The sequence below is a fragment of the Halichoeres trimaculatus genome, unplaced genomic scaffold (genome assembly GCF_033239565.1).
Source record: "Halichoeres trimaculatus isolate MK-OKI-2021-1 unplaced genomic scaffold, fHalTri1.1 fHalTri1_scaffold_8, whole genome shotgun sequence".
NCBI lineage: Eukaryota > Metazoa > Chordata > Actinopteri > Labriformes > Labridae > Halichoeres > Halichoeres trimaculatus.
The window spans coordinates 36,560,738-36,578,219 of NW_027437186.1; the positions used below are offsets into that span (position 1 = coordinate 36,560,738).

The following is a 17,482-nucleotide window of genomic DNA, read 5'->3' on the forward strand; positions in this document are numbered from 1 at the left end:
AAAGGGACCGCAAGTTGTACATTTTTGTCCATTGGGGGGCACCAAAAACGACACTGAAATTTGATGACAGATGCTTTTAACTAAACATTATGTGCTATTTTAAATGTAATATGGAGAAATGCAGAATAAATTTTCTGAATAACTTTCCACCGCTATCTGTTATATTTTGCTGATTTTTCGTTTTGTTGATTTAATTGTTGTTTTATCCTGTAAAGTGTCCTTGGGTGTTTTGAAAGGTGCTTTTCATTAAAATTTATTATTGTTATCATTATGAACTTTCCTTAAATAACTTAAATGAAAGTTCAGCAGGATTTTCCTGAAAAAAAGGCATTTAATTGAAAAAAAAATACAAAAAATGTGATTCCAAAAATTTGCAAAATTAAAAAAAAATATATATATATATATAAAATAAAAAAATATTTTGGAAAAATGCAAAAAAATAAGTGATATTTTGAAATTAAAAATTTCTAAACATTACAAAAAATGTAAAGTTTCAGAATTTGCAAAAATTTCAAAAATATTTTTAAATAAAAAATTAAAATTCAAAAATATGTAAATATTCCTTCAGAATTTCAAGAATTTTACCAAATTTTCAAATTTTGTAATATTTAAAATTAGCAAAAAGTAAAACATTGAAATATTTGAAATCTTCAAGAAGTTTACAATAAAAAATACAAAAAAAGTCAAAGTTTGAAATCCAAACAAATTGCAAACACTACAAAATAAAGATTGTTTTAGAAATATGCAAAAAATTGTAAATTCATCGAATACCTGAATTTGATTGCATTTATTGATTAAACACCCAACACAAAAAAATGAAAATTCAAAAAATGTTTAAGAAATACCCCCAAATTTCAAGAATTTCCACAAATTTTTAAATAAGATTTAAAAAAATGTAATATCAAAAATAAGAAAAAATGTTAAACATTGAAATGTCATTAACCTGCATAAAGTTTGAAATAAAAATAAAAAAAAACATGCAAACAACAAGTTAAAGTTTGAAACCTAAAAATTTTTTTGCAAACTTTACAAAAAAAAAAAAAAAAAGTTCTTCAAAAACTTGCCAAAAAATTAAAAATGTTCATAGAATACCTGAACTTGATAACATTTATTGATTGATCACTTAAATCTAGCTACAGGTGGGTTATTGACAGATGTAATGCAGATTTAGTACAAGACAATATTAACCCATGACTCTATTCAGTGTCAATGTCCTTAATCATCAATACCCTCTGTAAGAAAAATAAAAAATATTTATTCAATTGTATTTTTAAAGCTACAAGGAGCCACTTCAAAGGAATCAAAGAGCCGCAGGTTGACGACCCTTGCCTTAGACCAACCCTCCAACCAGAATAGGAAAAAAAAACCTCCTCTGTCCAAATAGAGTCATATCTGGTTTGAAAAAGCAGCGGGCTAATACTGCTGAACCTCAGGCTTGGAAAGCGCTGTTCAGAAACCTGTTAGTGGTGAAGGTTGCTGCATCTGCTTCTTTAAACGGAGCCTCTGAGGATGATTGAAATGGGATTCTTGAGTAAAAAAAAAAAAGAAGTCTTTTCCAGGCTCTGAGAATACTTCAGTTTCCTTTTTCATCTTGTAACATGCTCCAAACTTTAACAACAACCCTTCTTAGCCTCCTCTGGTTCCCCCCTCCAGACGGCCTTGGATCTGAGGAGTTATTACACCAAATGACCTCGTATGTAGGTTAACATTCACAAGACATACTTTTTCAATTACGTCCGTACAGGTAGGCTCAGCATAAATGGCACCAATCCTCCCATTTCCTGAAATTACCAGCACTGCAGGCTGGGCCGGACAGCAGCGCCTTAAAAAAAACGCCTTTGATTTCCTCTTGTCTCTGAGCGTCTTTTGTGTGAGGCAGACGGAGAGAAGTCGAGGTGTTTCTGGGTGGATGAGCCGAGCCGCGCGGTGGGGGATGAGACGGAGGAGTTGCAGAGTGAGAGATGGGAAGAGAGGAGCTGTTGATGCCTGCATCGTACGAACACACACACCCATACGCTCTCAGCGTGTCTGGAGACGTTTGGTGTCTGGATGTAAAGTACGTCTGATCTAACGTGCAGAGTTCATACTTAAAGCGTGTGAGATTAATAAGTGTGTGAGTGTGCGGCGGTTAACAAGCAAAGCTAGCGTTAGCTTTGATGAAAGGCTGTTGTCATCTGTTCAGTAGAAGTGTAACCATCATGGCTCCCTGCGGATGCAGCGACAGACTTTCCTTTTGTATAACACTGAATCTAAGGGAGCAGAGCATTAATCTCACCCTGCTTGGGGGAAACAAAGGAAGGCCCAGTGAAACAGAATAACAATAGAGCAGGAATGGAAACAGAGGTTGTCTGAGCTTCTGTCATGTGCTGCGACATTATTATCACAGCACAACCCCACTGTCAAAACAGGGAGTGTATGTATTTAATACATCCACAGCCATGATAGATGACACTCCTGTCCCTCAGGGCTGAGATCAGATTCCCTGATCCACACTCGGTGGTTAGCTTCATTTTTAGATGAACAAAACAACATATGACTCAGATCGTCTGACATTTGTGGGAATATGCTCTGTGGCTTGTGTGACGAGGTTAATGCGAAGACGTGACGCTGATCTGATTGCTTTAGGGTCAATATGAAACCAAGAAAGGCTAACCTCAGTTTGGTGAAAAGCTGACGAACTGCAACATAATGTGCGGAAATCTGGCGTCTGTTGGTGTCCATTCCCAAACTGCAGGGGGCAGTGTATCACAAACAAACTTTGACCAAAGTACTAAACCAGAGTAGAAGAAGTTTGCCTCTATTTACATTTACATAAATTTTTACAGGTTTTACTTTTAACTGATTTCTTTTCTCTGCTAAGAGTAGCCGCAATTTCACGCCAAGAATTATTTACCACTCTGTTGTCACGGTGATCTCTGTGTGAAGAGTCATACAAACGCCTGTATTTCTGCACGTCCACCACTAGGAGATCCCTTTCTTCCACCATCTTGTCCGGGCATCTCCGTTTGGCAGGTTAGAAATTTTTGAGTACGTGTGGCGTGTAAATTTTTCACGTAAAAGGGGGCGTAGGTGCAAAAATGACGTCATTTGTCCGCGCGGATCCTCTGGATACATCAAGCATAAATCAGCCTAAGAAAGACATCATAACTCTGCCTGAGCTCTTGAAAACAGTCTGTTTGTCATTCACACGATTAATATTCAATGAAAGATAAAAAAAAAAAAATTTGGAAAAACTGTCCTTTTTTTTCCTTTTTTGAAATGGAAAAAAAGGAAAATCTGTTTGTTTTTATGGATCAAATAAAAGGGAGTTGAACTATGAGCCACAGGCTGGTTTTGATTTTATTCTTTAGTTTCTACGATCATCAGACCTGGAAGTTGTAGCTTCTCTGTCATGTGGGCGTAGATGCAGTCGGCTTTTTATTTATCACGAGTAACGAGCGACTCTTAAAGATGACGACATGACAACTGGAAATATCAGCAAGATCTGTCAGGTACAGGTGGTCTTTGAGTTACCAATAAGTTCCGTTCCTACAGCGCCGTAACCCGGGATTCTGCATAAGTCACCGCGGAAAATATGGAGCACAAACACAGACAATCTACACTATGACGCAACTCAAGACGAAGTGGACGATGCTGATGACTGCGTAGCACTCTGTAGCTGTGTATTCATACGCGTCAAAAACTAGTACGCATCGTAGGAGCTAACAAACAGAGCGGTGTAACTTTGAAACCTTCTTTATTTCCTTATGTACATAGATTTACTGGTGTTGTAAAGTCAAAATGTAAAACATACGGCCAATTTAAGGAAATGAACATAAGGCCGTGGGAAGTCAGGGTGCTGAGGTCTGATGGTCCTCTGGTCCATTTAGAGCGCGTGCACAGTGGCGCTCTGTCCGACGTCCACTGTGCGGTTTCACACAACGATCTCTGCTCTAAAATCGGCATTTAATAGATAATTATTTTGTAACATCCAAACACTTCACAGTGTGCAAACTCAAATATTCCACGTATGAATTTTCCATCAGTCCCTTTTTGAATGTTTTGTCTGAAGATCTATCCAGTGGAAAAAACTGAATCTTATCAAGTGTTTTCGTCTCATTTTCTCCAGACATTTTTTTTAAAATTATTTCTTTTTAAAAATGTCTTGTCTCAAGTTATTTAAAGACAAGATGAGGTCTGAATTGCTGTAACAAGTAAAAAAAATCTGCCAATGGAACAAGAAAAAAGTTACTTGTATTAAGCCATTATTCAAGTTTTAAGCAAATTTTTGGCAGATTTTTTTTTACTTGTTAACAAACATTTCAGACCTCATTTCATCCTGAAATAACTCGAATTAAGGCATTTTTCTGGACTGCTCAGGTGAATGTGGCTCATACCAAGTAGGAAAAGACAATTTTTTCTTCAAATGTGACAAAAACATTTGATGAGATTTCAGTTTTCGCAGTGTATTTTTTCATATTCATAATATCATCATCATCATCATGGTGGAGAGGCTCAACTTGATCAAACTGTTTATGAAGTGTTCGATTGTTTGTTTTACAGTTGACAAATATTATGAATGTTCTTCAAATGAGTTACAAAAGGAGCTTCATTTAAGCTTTTTGAGTTTGTTTCCATCTCTGTGTTTCTACAACTTTAACCCTCCCTCCAAACATCGAACATCGGAGAGAAATGCGGATCAAGTCAGTACTGTGGTCGGTCCGTCAAAGACCATGTCTAGATGTCAGAGCAAGGTGCAAAATAGGTACAAATTTTGACATCCAAATCTGACTTTTTTTTTTGACGTTTTAATGACGTTCAGCATTTGGATGTCTTTGCAGACCAAATCTAGACATCAATGAGACGTTTAAAATGGATCCAAACATTTTTTAGACGTGAATCTGACCTCCATAAGACGTCCGAAAAAGAGGTAAAAAACACTTTCATTCTGCACCTTCAAGAGACCTGATTTGGACGTCGATAATTATGCTAAATATACGTCATTTTAATGTCACATTGAGCAGAGCTGTAGTCATAAGTAGCAGCTGGACTACTTCCTGAACAGATGATGTTGAACAGTTATTGGCTTCCAGAGGTCTAAAGAAAAAGTATTTTAACGGATGAAGTCATCTTGGTTCATTTATAGATGAAACAAACTACTTAGAGCGTTAACTCATGGGCTGTATCGTCTCTTTTTCAGCAGATTATTTATTTGTTTTTCTCCCAAGGGTAGAATCAAACCATTTTTTACTCTGTGCATTAAAACTTCAAGCTGGATGTCTCCTCACTCTGCTTCATTTTGACCAGCAGGTAGAAGAGCAGAGAAGTGGGAAAAGCTCTCTTCTCATGTCAAATTAAACACCTCGTACATTATGACTTCATTATTTAAACATTTGCTAACGCTAAAACCAGTTTGCCTTCAGGCTGCTTACAGGAAACTGTTTTTCTGCACTGCACACGAGGCCAGATGTGTGGTATGCAGCAGTTGTGATTTTTGAGGTATGCTGAGGTTGAGGACACTCCGGTTGTAAAGTATAAACTGAATTGCATTGACTCCACGTTCTGAGCCTCGCCATGCGTGACCAACGCTGAACATGTTGATAAGCTGCAGGTCAGGAGATGAATTCTGTGCTTCCTACATGTCTGCGCTTTGGGTCCAAACATGAGAAAATCACACATGAGGAGCTAAACTGAATCCTCACATCAAGCAAAGAGACTCTGAGCCCGATGCTGCAATCACTAACACACCGTGCTCTCCTCATTTCCCTGCCCTCCAGGGAAATCCTGGTGAAACCAACACAGACTTCATTTTCACCCCTCGCAGGGTTCCTGTAGCCATTTCACATCCTGTGTCCACAAATTACACGTATGTGAAAGATGCGTGTGTGCACCACGGCTGTGCGTCTTCCACAGCAGCGGGGGGGGCTCAGGAGAAAGCCTCAGCTGTGGATCTTTAGGGTGGGTGTGCGGGTTGGAGGTATGGAGCGTATTAGGAGCCATGTAAATAAATGTCAACTGGAAAGTGAGTGAAGGAGTGGAGCCGAAGCAGCAGCCCCCGCAGATCTGTGGGCTGTGTTAATATTGTCAGCGCTGCGGCTGATTGAGGAGCAGCAGAGATGGAGCCCAGCTTGTGGGCAGCCACCCGGATCATATTAGTGGCGGAGTGTACCCAGAATCAATTTCAACATGCTTTTTACTCTCTTCAACCACAGCCGCCTGACTGCTTCCACGCTCACAAATAATACGAAGCAGGGCGAGCACGCGGTCAATCAGGATCTATGAGCCAATCAGAATACCTAATGGAATCATGTTGTGTGATTAATGGCATTGATTAAGCTCTATATGTTAATCAATTATCAGTTACCGTACGTTCCATTATTACCAAAAATCATCCTCTGTGGTTCCTGGTCAACATCTGCTGATGTAATGATGTAATGATGCTAACGCTGATTCTGTGTTGGAGAAAATCATGAGACCGTCACAAAACTTTGGACAGAGGTTAGAAGAAACCAAGAACTAAAACTTAGTTCCTGTGCTTTCCCAACCAGCGGTACAGGAACACATTTCAGAGGGTACGTGGGAACGTTTGATAATTTATTTCCAACTTGGAAATACTGAGATCAGCTTGCCAATAAAAAGGTACGTGTGCGCTACAATGAGTTTCCCCAGGGAGACAATAACCTGTGGCGAGGCATGGGTACTTTTCACGTTTAAAACAATGCGGTACCAACACCCGGTGCCTGGCAATCGGTATCTGTAGGGATGGGTACTAAATCAGGTACTTTTATTGGTGCCGAATCCTGTTGGTAGTATCAAGAATCCATTCAGTTAAAACAAAAAAGTACCATGTTTAGGTACCTAAATGCATCCTTGTGACTGTGTGACATCGAAGGAGTGGCAATTTTCCTACTGGACATGAACACAGCATTGCAAGGTTAAATCCTGAAGAATAAACGAGTAAATTAAAAAACTTCAAGATTTTATTATTCATTCATTCATGCAGGTGGCTGGAGCCTATCCCAGCTGTCATTGGGCGAGAGGCGGGGTACACCCTGGACTGGTCGCCAGCCAATCCCAGGGCTGACACAGAGACAGACAACCATTCACTCACACACATTCACACCTATGGGCCAATTTAGAGTGACCAATTAACCTGGTGAGCATGTTTTTGGACTGTGGGAGGAAGCTGGAGTCCTGGAGAGAAACCATGCATGCACGGGGAGGACATGCAAACCCCACACAGAAAGGCCCACCAGCCGAGGTGGGATTTGAACCGGTGACCTTCTTGCCATGAGGCTGCAGCGCTAACTGTTGCACCACCATGCAGCCCCGAATTTAGTATTTAACACATTCGCATTTATTTCCACACAAACACAAGCAAAATCATTTCAAATGTGAAAGGTACCTATACCTATGTGTTTGTACTTAACGGTACCAAGTTTTGGAACTTTGGTGTGTTTATGTGGCAATAAATATTAATTTGTTTGATAACGAACCTCAAAGTTTATCTATTATGGGTTAGGGTTAGGGTTTTATTTCACAATATTTAACCTTACAATGCTGTGTTCATGTCCAGCATGGAAAATCTCCTACTCTTCCACTCCCTCACAGTCACAATGATGCGTTTAGGTACCAAAACACGGTCCCCTTTGATATTATGTGAACTGATACTTGGTACTACAGACAGGATTTGATTGGTACTTATAAAATACCTGATTCAGTACCCATCCCTACCTGTGGCACAGCCACACCACAATCAAAACTGATGCTTTTTTGCTGCCGGGCAAATATGAAAGAGAAGCTTAAATGTCTCATCAAAGCTCAGATGACAGATGAAAAAACAGTAAAACTACTTTAGTGAGTCTGGATATTATTTCTAAGTGTTTTGTTTGTGATTATTAAAGTTGAAATGACTGTTTAAAAGGGACTTATTCACCAGAACTGCTTTTTTTTTTTTTCTTTAGAGGTAAAAGCGGGTTGATTATCATTATTATTATTATTATTATTATTATTATTATTATTATTATTATTATTATTATTATTATTATTATTTATTTTTCAAGGCAATTTTTATTCTTATGTTTTATTTTTTCCATCTTTTTTTTTTTTTTTTTTTTTTTTTACATTTTTTTTACATTTTTTTTATGATTAATTTGAGTTAAATAGAATAAAATATCAGAGATTTAAATTTTCAAATTAGGGAGATGAATTGAAGAACCAGGTTGGGAACCCCTGCTTTAAGTGACTGTTTCTCCCTATGATAACTTTTCACGTGTTCCACTGACAACTTCCTGTTTTTTAACCACTGACGTTTTCTAAACACTGTGAGTGAAGGATGTGAGAGGACGTGTTGATTACTTTTATTTTGCGTCCAAACATCATCACCTGGTCTATTCGCTTTATATCATATTGTTTAGTAATTTCTTATTAGTGCAGTCATGCAATGCAATAAGTAACCTCATTAAATCCAGGCTTTGAGGTTAATTAATCTCAATAAAGTAATGAGATGTGAGAAGCAAAGCATTACAGGCAGACTGAGCGCTGTAAACAGTTTGTTGATGGTTGTTGTGAGCTCTCATGTTTGTACTCTGTTCATCGACTTATTAATTTTAGCTCGACACGCATTGACGCATGTATCACAGCTGGATTTTTTTTCCCATGATGGAAACAGAAGTTAGGTACCTCTGCTGCTGCTCCTGAGATGGAAAATAAGACCATTAAACTTCTGGATGATTCACCTCTGAATGAAAAATACCCTCAGATTGCTCAGTCGAGCTGAGCTAAGCATACAGGCGCAGCGAATCAGACCGCATCACAAAAAAAGGCTTTGGGTAATTATTTCATTAATAAATCAAAAATTAAAAATCATAAAGCATTTTTTATTTCATTTGATCCACAAACCAAGACTCCTTTGTTAATATCTGTAGACTGAAAAACTGCTTGGGAATGCAAAGGAATTTAATTTTACACGTGATTAAAAACGTGATTAATTGAGATTAACTGCTTAAATATAGTCCTGATTAAAAAATTAATCCTTTGACAGCCCTGATTAATTCTCCAACCTAAGAGCTAAGCCTACTTCAGCCGGATCACCTTCACTCCCTCCATCTCACCTCTGCTCTCCTCACACAGTTTGCTGTTTGTCTCTTCCTCTCCATAAGCAGGATGTTTTTTTTTTTTAAAACCACAAAAGTTGAGAAAAAAATTCAGAGGGTTGTTGATATTTTTTAAAATATTTTTTTTTTTTTATTTTTCTTTTTTTTTTTTTTTTTTTTTAGCATTCCTATGAAGTTTCTTTGTATAATCAGTAAGATGTGTGATCACAATCTGTTCACGTAATAAACATAGAATTAAAATAAAACAATATTTTGACTATCCTGGTTTTTATCCTTTTATTTGTTTTCGCAAACTTTGTTAAGTTCCTGGAAAGTGGAAGTCATGTTTATCTATTTTCACACTTGAAAATTCTACAAAACACAACATACACCCTCTGGCCACTTTATTAGGTAGACCTTGCTAGTACAGGGTTCGACCCCCTTTTGCCTTCAGAACTGCCGTAATCCTTGGTGGCATAGATTCAACAAGGTCCTGGAAACATTCCTCAGAGAGTTTGCTCCATTTTGACATGATAGCATCACACAGTTGCTGCAGATTTGTCGGCCGAACATCGATGATGAGAATCTCCCGTTCCACCACATCCCAAAGGTGCTCTATTGGATTGAGATCTGGGGACTGTGGAGGACATTTGAGTACAGGGAACTCATTGTCATGTTGAAGAAAGCAGTCTGAGATGATTCCAGCTTTATGACATGGAGCGTTATCCTGCTGGAAGTAGCCATCAGAAGATGGGTACACTGTGCTCATAAAGGGATGGACATGGTCAGCAACAATACTCAGGTAGACTGTGGGCTTTTTTTTCATTTTTTTTTTCATTTTCTTCTTCTTTTTTATTTTTTTCCTTTTTTATTTTTTTCATTTCTTTCTTTCTTTTTTATTTTTTTCCCTTTTTTATTTTTTGTCCCTTTCTTTCTTTCTTTTTTATTTTTTTTTCTATTTTTCTCTTTTCTCTTCTTTTTTTCCTTTTTTTTCTTTTTTCCCTTTTTCTTTTTTCCTTTCTTTTTTCTTTTTTTCTTTTTTCTTTTTTTTCCTTTTTTTTCTTTTTTTTCCTTTTTTCCCTTTTTCCTTTTTTTCTTTTTTTCTTTCTCTCTATCTTTTTTTTTCTGTGGACTTTAAACCATGCTCAGTTGGTACTAAGGGGCCAAGAAAATATCCCTCACACCATTACACCAGCAGCAGCAGCCTGAACCGTTGATACAAGGCAGGATGGATCCATGCTTTCATGTTGTTGACGCCAAATTCTGACCCTACCATCTGAATGTGGAGCAGAAATCCAGACTCATCAGACCAGGCAACGTTTCTCCAATCTTCTATTGTCCAGTTTTGGTGTTGCTGTGTGAACTGTAGCCTCAGTTTCCTGTTCTTAGCTGACAGGAGGGTCACCCGGTGTGGTCTTCTGCTGCTGTAGCCCATCTGCCTCAAGGTTGGACGTGTTGTGTGTTCAGAGATGCTCTTCTGCAGACCTCGGTTGTAACCAGTGGTTCCTTGAGTTACTGTTGCCTTTCTATCAGCTCCAACCAGTCTGTCCATTCTCCTCTGACCTCTGGCATCAACAAGGCATTTTGTCCCACAGAACTGCTGCTCACTGGATATTTTCTCTTTTTGGGACCATTCTCTGTAAACCCTAGAGATGGTTTGATTGTCTTGACCATGTATACACACCCAAAGACTTTGTAGACTCAGATTTCAAGCTTTCAAAGAAGTGACTGCATCTCTGTATCGCTGTTGGCGAGGTGAACAATGGATTGCAAGCATTGCTGCTGAAGCTACACGCTCTTTCATGTCCTCCTTGTGTGTATTAGCTTGTTTTTCTGTTTGCATATTTCAGTATTTGTGTGTTTGAGAGGCTTTTTCTGCAAAACACGCGTCTCTAAACAACTGAAGTGCTTCTCGAGCTGCCGTCACATAAAAAGACGTTTGTCTGTTTGCAAGAAGTCGATCATTACTCATCAAACAACGGCTCCTCTGGTGCCTCCGTTTGAACATCAGGCACATGCTCTGGCGAAGACAAACCTGGAGTCGTTTGTTTTAATTTTTCACAAAGCTGTCACCGATCCGATGCCGGAGAAGGTGCAGCTTCCTGCTTTATATGCATGTGTTTGTGTGACGGGGCCGGTCTCTCTCTGCACGTGGCTGTGCAGGAGTATTCTTGTCCAGACAGGCTATTTTTCAGTTTCCTCCTTCTGCAGAGATGTAACCATATTTTGGCTCTCTCGTAGTGACAGCTTGTGGGGAATGCACATTGTAATAAAGCAATTTCCTGTATGCAAATGTCCTGTTTACACGTTCCTGCTCCAGTCATTGTCACTTGACGGATTGCTTGAATATGAGGGGAGCAGCAATGCGATGAAAAATGAGAATAGTGGGAGTTCAATAAAAAATCTATTGTGCCTTTTCTCAGCCGGAGACATGCTTGAAACTGATGTCACAGGGAGGATCCTCACACACACTCACACACACACACACACAGGAAACAGGAAGATCAAGGCCACTGTGTAACAGCGCGCTAACAGAGGAGGCCGTGGAGAAACTCCTCCTTGATTTAATGAGGGAGAATAACAGAAAAACGGAGAGATGAGGTAATGAAAAGATGAGGAGTGAGCATTAAAGAGGAGAAGAGGACATGACAGAGGCTGAAAGGAAGCAGGAGGATGTCGTGGGTTCCTCTCTACCTGACTGTCACGTCTCTGGCGTCTCTAGCAGAGAGGATGATGGGATGTTCTGAAAGCGCTTGAGCACACCTGCAGAGCTAATTCACAGCCTCAGATTCAGTGCACTAGCTAAATGCAGGTCTTTTCACTCTGCAGGGTTACGCGTGCCCCGCATGGTGCAATCAAACCAATCAGCATTTCTTTCTTTGAAGGACTCTTATCAGCTTCAGAGAAACTCATCCAGGAGATGCAGCGAGGCTGGATAAAACATTTGAATTTACTTCTTTACTGGAGAGTTCGGCACCAGTAATTATGTCATCTCTGAGGCCTCCTTGGAGGGAGATTCTTTAAGAGCTTTTGTTTTCATTAAAGCGTCGTGACGGCTTTGGAGCCACACGTGTAGGAAAGCGGCGAGCCACAGATTCAGAAATTACACTCCAGACTCGGACCCTGAGTGGGAACGTCACACAGATCACAGCTCAGTCTGTTAGAGGAATATTACGCTCTGGAGCCATGGGATAAGAACAGAGTGCTAATAAAACTCACTCTGACCTCTGAGGTCAAACATGTTAGTCAGGACAGGAAGGACTCATCTGCTCCTCAGCACAGCAACACAGACACAAAGACACATTTAAAAATCAATCTGTAAATTTTTTTCTTTTATTTCTTAAATTCTGAGTTGTTTTTTGTATTTTGGTCATTAATTAAAGGAAAACAAAAATCTACAGTTAGAGTAAGTGTACTCACAGATAATGACATTGATCCGCCACACTCTTAAAGATGCTGTGAGGAGGATCTGTTTTAATGCAGCGCCACCTTCTGGCCCGGAGTCTCACACACACTGTGGTAAAGATGTGACTTTTAACCAGGCGTGTGTTTGTTTTGAAACAAATTTTCTTTGTTTAAGTCAAATTTTTTCCAGATACAACGCAACAAGGTAAGGTATTTATCAGTGCAGTTATATGGCACTACGGATTGAAATGTGACAACAAGCTAACGTAAGTTTGTACCGTACGACAGTAGCCGGTTATATGTAGTGCTACTAGCAGCCTGGTGCTACGACATATCTGTAGGCTAATGTCACAACAAGCTAACTGATAGTTTGGACAGTACTTTATTAGCCGTCCATATGTAGCGCTACTAGCAGCCTGGTGCTGTGAGATGTGTCTGTAATGTGTAACGTTAGTGAATCCTGGTTCTGTCCTGCCAGTCATCGACCAATCAGAGCTAACGTAACCTCACTCTTCATTTTATTGATAGACTCTCAAGTTTGAACAGACCACTGCAGAATAACTGCTGACTGTGGGTTGGAGGCAACATTAGCACAAACAGATTAGCCCTTTTAGCCTTTAGCTGATGTGTTAGCCTGTAGCTGGTGTTTTAGCCTTTAGCTCTGTTTTAGCTTTTAGCTAGTGTTTTAGCCTTTAGCTCTGTTTTAGCTTTTAGCTTGTGTTTTAGCCTTTAGCTTGTGTTTCTCTTTCTTCTTCTCTTCTGTCCTTTTTTTGTCTGACAATGAGGCTCCAGTGTCCACCATCACTACAAAGTTAATCACAGAAATAAAGAAATCGAAACTTCATCAGCCAATGTGGTGTTGTAATAACTTCCTTCTCTTAGCTTCGAAAGCTAATAGGAAAAACTTCATTTGCTGCTTGACAAAGCATTTGTTTTTCAAAACCACAGAAATTTCAAACTACAGGACCTGGTGAATAATGGATAAGCTGCACAATATTCTGTCAAAAGTTATTGTAGGAAAACTGTCTCCTTGAAAACAGGAAGAGGAACAACATCATCCAAAATTTCAATCTTCATTCAGATTCCTCAGCTCTGGTTTCCTCTGTCCCTCTGAAAATATCAGCTGATTGATATTATATGATGAGAATTTAGCGAGGATCTACAGAAGCTGATGGATGCAAAGAGGAATCACTGGATGAAGTGACCAGGAAGTTGCGGTATTGTTATTAAACTACGCGTTCAGATCATTTTAGGTTTGGTGTCAGCAGTGTCGCCGTACAATGCTTCACTTTTGGAAATGCAAACCTCTCAAAACGTCACCTCCGGGGTAGTAGAGTCCAGTCAGAGGATGTTTCTTGACTTCCTTCCGAGCTCGTTCCTGAAACGTCGACTTGTTTCAGCACCAGAGGTTATTCTCTTCTTCTATTTGATAAACGCGAATACAGAAAATATAAAATACTCTTCCATCTTGGACGTGTGCAGCTGCTCTCCTGCACACGCCTGATAACGCCGTGGTTTGTTGACTTGGCGTAATGGACGTGTACATTTGGCAAATGCAGTGTGTGGCGTTAGCGTGTATTTCTGCATGATGTGGTGTCTGACGCTCAACATGCTCGGAGATGCAGATGTCTGAAAACCGCTGAATTTATCGTCACCAGATGATGGCTGATGGGGTCTGAGGTTGCATGATTGGAAATAATATTGTGAGGGATTTATCTGGAAGTTTGAGATCTGCCTCGGCGATGGGCACCGAGCTTGTTGTTGTGTTTATTCGCCGCTCTCCGTCATGGCGAGATACAGGGCGTTTATCCACTGACAGCACTTGTAAATAGCGAGAGTGATAACTGGAGAACAACAGCTCCAGATTCTCATCTCAGAGCACTAATATGATGAGACGGTTGCTGGGTGCACGGGGGCAGGCAATATAATTAAGGTCTCTCCCCAGAATGTAATCTTTCAGGGAAGAGGCTGGGCGGGGAGCGGGACAGATGACGGGAGCTCAGGGGGAACAAAACACTCTCCATCTGGGAGCGGCGAGATGAAGGCCTGAAAGCCGGTATTCCGCTGGGGAGGAGGATGAGGAGGAGGGGGAGGGAAAAGTGAGGTAAAAGGGAGGTAATGCTAGGCTGGTGGAGCCAGCCAGCCTCTTTCAGCTCCCCAGCTATTAAAGCCAATCCTCCGTGGAGCCCCCATCAGAGCTGGTGACTGCTCCTGGCCCCCGAAAGAAGATGATGGCGTGAAAGAGGGGAGGGAATTGAGCGAGGGCCGGCGAGGAGAGTGGGAGTAGAAGATAATGGATGTTTGTTTATTTCACATTCAGAATTGAGGAGCAGTATCCAAGGACAGACAGTGGTTGCTATGCATCCTTGAATATTTTAGTTCTTTTGAGGGACATTCGCTGTCAACGAGTGTTATTACAGTCAATCAAATCTGGCATTAAGATCTCATCAGAATACCAACACTTTCACAAAAAACTGATTCACTGACGAGGAGTCTGAGCACTCCAGCTCCACCAGACGCTCGTTTCACAAACAGCCTTCATGATTTCTTACTTTTAATCTCCAAAACCACCAATCAGGCGAGCTCTACGTGTGGACGTGTCAGGTACGCCTGACAGGTGAGCTTCCTGAACATCCTCAGAGTGTCAAAGCTATTGTTTTAATCGTTATTTCCAGGAATCCTCCAAAAAGAAATTCATGCAACAGCTAATTAGAGAGGCCTTGTAAACCAGGATTTAATAACACATAAGCTGTGACCAAACCCCCTCTGGTCTGCTCACGATTCGCTGTTCGCTGTCAACTGCTCCCGACCTTCCACTTAGCCCTGCCCCGAGCGAGAAGGAGCTAACAGGCTAACAAGCTAGTATCCCTCTGATAATTTAGATAATGTCGAGTTTGGAGGCGTCTGTCAGGAAAATTAACATTTTCAGTTTAAGGTTAATGTTGCTGATGATCAACAGTTTTTTACTTCAAGGATTTTTAAGAAAAGAATTACACTCCCTGTCTCTATCTGTGTCGTTTGTAATTTAGAGGATAGGACGTTGTAATAAAGAAATGAGAAAAGGAAATATCCAGCCATGCACTGCAAAAAAAAAATAAAAAAAAAGAAATCTTATCAAGTGTTTTTATCCTATTTTCAGTCAAAAATGTCTTTTTAGACTTAATATGAGCCACGTTTACCTGACCGGTCCAAAAAAATGTCTTATTTCAAGTTATTTAAAGATAAAAATCAGGTCTAATATTCTGTAGCAAGTTAAAAAAAATCTGCCAATGGAACAAAAAAAAAGTTTCTTGTATTTATCTATTATTCTAGTATTAAGTAAATTTTTAAGCAATATTTTCTTGTTTCATTGGCAGATTTTTTTGACCTGTCACCAAGGGGCAACATCCACTCAGTAAAAATGAAGCCTGTGCTGAAGTGCTTAAAGTCACTGTGAATCTGCTTGAGTCTGGCTGCAGAAAGACCAGAAGTCACGTATACACCCACGCATAAAACTGACTTTTATGGCATTAAAAACATTTTTACAGCCTGGTTCAAAAACAGCTTGGGTCTAAAATGCTGATCGACTCACACTGTACGCTGAGTGAATTTTTTATTTATCTCTGTGGTTTAGAAGTTATTAGGATCGTTTGAATGTCCAATCAGAGGCACAGCTGCGGTCACGTGACCAGCGGACGCCCTGTAGCTGCTCGAAGAAAAACTAACAGCGAATGTGGCTGCGTCTGCGGTTTGGCTTCATTTTACGGTTTCAGAAACAGACGGGTGACGTTGGGGAGACTACGCCCATGTTTTATACAGTCTATGCTTGTTGCCAGCAATTTGAGACCTCATTTGTCTTTAAACAACTTGAATCAAGACATTTTTAAGGACTGGCCAGGTGAATGTGGCTCATACACTGCAAAAAAAAAAAAAAAAAAGAAATCGTATCAAGTGTTTTTGTCTTATTTTCAGTCAAAAATGTCTTTTTAGACTTAATATGAGCCACATTGACCTGACCAGTCCAGGAAAATGTCTCATTTCAAGTTATTGAAAGACAAAAATGAGGTCTGAATTGCTGTAACAAGTAAAAAAAAAAATCTGCCTTTGGGACAAGAGAAAAGTTTCTTCTAAAAAGACATTATTCTAGTTTTAAGCAAATTTTTCTTGTTCCATTGGCAGATTTGTTTTACTAGTTACCAGCAATACCTGACCTCATTTTGTCTTTAAATAACTTGAAACAAGGGAATTAACTTCAAATAAGACAAAAACACTTGATAAGATTTCGTTTTTTTTTTTTTTTTGCAGTGTACTGGTTGAGATCGAACCTGGGCTGCAAAAAGCAGCAATTTTATCAAGATTTTTGTCTTATTTTAGGTTTTTTTTTTCTGTTAAAATTGATATGAGCCACATTCAACTTATCAGTCCAGAAAAATGTCTCGTTTCAGGTAACTTAAAGACAAAGTGAGGTCTAAGTTGCTTGTTACAAGTACAAGTTTCTGCCAATAAAACAAAAAAATTTGCTTGAAACTAGACTAATGTCTTAACACAAGTAACTTTTTTCTTGTTCCATTGACAGATTTTGCTTTGCTTGTTGCAAGTCAGACCACATTTGACTTTAAATAACTTGAAATCATTGAAGACATTTTTCTGGACTGGTCAGGTGGATGCGGCTCATATTGAGTCTGTAAAGACATTTTCTACTGAAAAAAAGACAAAAACACTTGATAAGATTTCAGCTTTTTTGCAGTGAAGTCTCTGTAACATGATTCAACTCCTGGAGTAAACCTGCATCCCAAACTACTGTGATTCTGACACTGCACTGGAAAACCTGAAATCTTATCAAGTGTTTTTGTCTTATTTTCAGTAGAAAATTTCTTTTTAGACTCAATATGAGCCGCATTCACCTGACCAGGAACAAGAAAAAATTGCTTGAAACTAGAATACTATCTTAGTACAACCAAATTTCTCTTGTTCCATTGGCAGATGTTCTTCACTTGTTACAGCAACTCAGACCTCAATTTTGT

General features: G+C 39.5%; 1 protein-coding gene across 5 annotated transcripts in view; it reads right to left on the minus strand.

The window, feature by feature from the left end:
* macrod2 (mono-ADP ribosylhydrolase 2) overlaps positions 1-17,482 on the minus strand; it is a 925,620-nt gene that overhangs the window by 67,411 nt on the left and 840,727 nt on the right. The gene's annotated exons all lie outside the window — the stretch shown is intronic.